Source organism: Orycteropus afer, unplaced genomic scaffold (genome assembly GCF_000298275.1).
Source record: "Orycteropus afer afer isolate SDZICR_OR568_19922 unplaced genomic scaffold, OryAfe1.0 scaffold00003, whole genome shotgun sequence".
NCBI lineage: Eukaryota > Metazoa > Chordata > Mammalia > Tubulidentata > Orycteropodidae > Orycteropus > Orycteropus afer.
Genome location: NW_006921590.1, coordinates 229363 through 232344, shown reverse-complemented (window position 1 = coordinate 232344; position 2982 = coordinate 229363).

The window sequence follows — 2982 nt, the reverse complement described above, 5'->3', positions numbered from 1 at the left end:
TACTTCCATAGTGATACTGCCTCGGAAACCCAAGGAGGGGTCGCTATGAGTCGGGTCTGACTCGACAGCACATAACAACAACAACAACAAGAACTATAGGACAACATTAGTGATGGGTTTTGGGCAAACTAAGATTCACAGAAAGAAGGAGGGTTTCAGAGCAGTTTCTCAACCCTGACTAGAATAGAGAGTCACCAGAGAGCTTTTAAAATATAAGTGCACCCAGCCCTACCCCACAACAATTAAGTCAGAATCCCTGGTAGTACAGCACAAGCATGAATATATTTTAAAACTCCCTGAATAATTGTAATATACAGTCATGATTGAGACTCCTGTTTTAGATTAATTAAAATAGAGAATTGGTTGGAATAATTTGAGCAATGAAAGGTACGAGGTACTCAGTAATTCAGGAATGCTGAACTAAAATACCTTGAACTCTAGAAGATAGTAACATGTTCATGTAGCAGGGGAGCAACATCATTTCTAAAAATCAGCCTCACCCATTATGTGACCAATGTTCATTTTAATTTATATTCCTTATATAACTGTGTTAGGTTTTAATTTGTAAAATTGTTTTTGTTTTAAGGAATAAGTAAGCATAGTTTATTCCGTAAGTCTCTCTATATACATTTATTTATTTAGGAATAAACTTCCCTTGCATATTCCTTCTACATATATATGTGTGTGTATGTGTATATGTGTATGTGTATAGGTGGGTGTGTGTATACACACACACACACACCCCTCTACCTTTGCAAATAATAAGAGTTGGATTAAATATAATTCCATGTTCCCACTGTTTAAATCTGCCACATAAAAGCATAAGAAAGAAGAAAGATTACAAAATATAGAGTTATACATATTTTATAGAGACACACACACATAACACATACATACATATATATACATACACATATATATACCTCAACCTTTGTAAATATATATGTATATACATAACCACACCACACACACACACACATCAGACAGTGTTTCATTACTATTCATATGGTTTTCAATGGTCAATTCTTTCAAAAGTGGATGGCCCTGTCCTTCTGCCCAGTCTGTTTTAGTAGGAAGCTCCACTGAAACCTGGCCACCTGGATAACACTGCTGGTATTCCATGTATTGGTGGTGTATCCTCCAGCCTCATAGCAACACTCAAGCCACCACAGTAAAACAAACTGACAGATGACATGCAGATGACACAACCTTGCTTGCAGAAAGTATAGAGGACTTGAAGCACTTACTGATGAAGATTAAAGACTACAGAAAGAAAACAAAAATCCTCATAGCTGGACCAATAAACAGCATCATGATAAATGGAGAAAAGATTGAAATTGTAAAAAAAAAAAAAACCCAAACTCACTGCTGTGGAGTCAGATCTGACTCATAGTGACCCCCCCCCCATTGGGTTTCTGAGGCAGTATCATGATGGAAGTAGATTGCTCAACCTTCCTTCCGAGGAGTGGCTGGTGGGTTTGAACCAATCAGATGTCATATTGTATTGGGTAAATCTGCTGCAAAAGACTTCTTTAAAGTGTTGAAGAGCAGAGATGTCACTCTGAAGCCTAAGGTGTGCCTAACCCAAGCCATGAGTATTTTCAATCATCTCATGTGCATGTGAAAGCTGGAAAATGAATAAGATGGAAGAATTGATGCCTTTGAATTGTGGTGTTGGCAAAGAATACTGAAAATACCTTGTATTGCCACAGAATGAAATAATCTATCCTGGAAGAAGTGTACCCAGAATGCTACATGGAGCGAGCCAGATTTCATCTCACCTAGTTTGGTCATGTTCTTAGGAGGGACCCTCAACACGATGCATTGACTGAGTGGCTGCAATAATGGGCTCAAGTGTAGCAGGGATTGTGAGGATGGTGCAGACATGCAGTGTTTCATTCTATTATACACAGGTTCGCTATGAGTCAGAGTCAACTCGATGGCACCTAACAACATATATATATAGGTATATCTACATATCCCACATATATATATATATATATATATATATATATATATAGGTGTAAGATATATGTGTGTATACACACACACACACACAGACATATGGCACTCTAATGGTGCAGTGATTAAGTGCTCATCTGCTAAATGAAAGGTCAGCAGTTCTCTAATATACCTAGGAGTGGAAGTGTAGGGTCAAATGGTAACTCTATGTTTAACTTTTTAAGGAATTGCAAAAGTGTTTTGCAAAGTGATGATGCACCACTTTACATTCTCACAAGGAATGTATGAAGGTTCTAATTTTTCCACATCTTTGCCAACATTCGTTATTTTCTGTCTTTTTGAATATAGCTATATCAGTGATAATCAAGTGATATGTCATTGTAGTTTGGTTTGTATTTCCCTAATTAGAGAGGAGTTTAGGAAAAATGCAGGGTGATCTACTTCCAAAAACTCATCTAGTAACCCTATGAAGTACAGTTCTTCTCTGATACACATAGCATTGCCACATGCATTTAGTATCATAACTTAAAACAATCAATTTCAGATTAATATTAATTTAATTTCAATAGCACACAAACACTGTTTTAATGTTGTTCTGTTCCCTCCATACTCTTATGTACTATTATTGTCATACACATTTCATCTTTATACATCATAAGCCCATCAATACAGTTTTGCAATTATTACTTTATGCAGTTGCCTTTTAAATTAGATAGGAAAAGAAAAGAATTACTAAGAAAAATACATTTACAAGCTTTGTTAGAAATATCATGGGTTCAGTAAGAGACCACTGCAATAAAGAGAATATCGCAATAAAGCAAGTCACACAATCTTTTTGGTTTACAAAAAAAATGCATACAATGCATATGAAAGTTATGTTTATACTACACTGCATTCTACTACTTGGAAGGAAAGTTGGGCAATCTACTTCCATAGTGATACTGCCACGGAAACCCAAGAAGAGGTTGCTATGAGTCGGGTCCAACTCGACGGCACAAAACAACAACAACAAAAGCATTC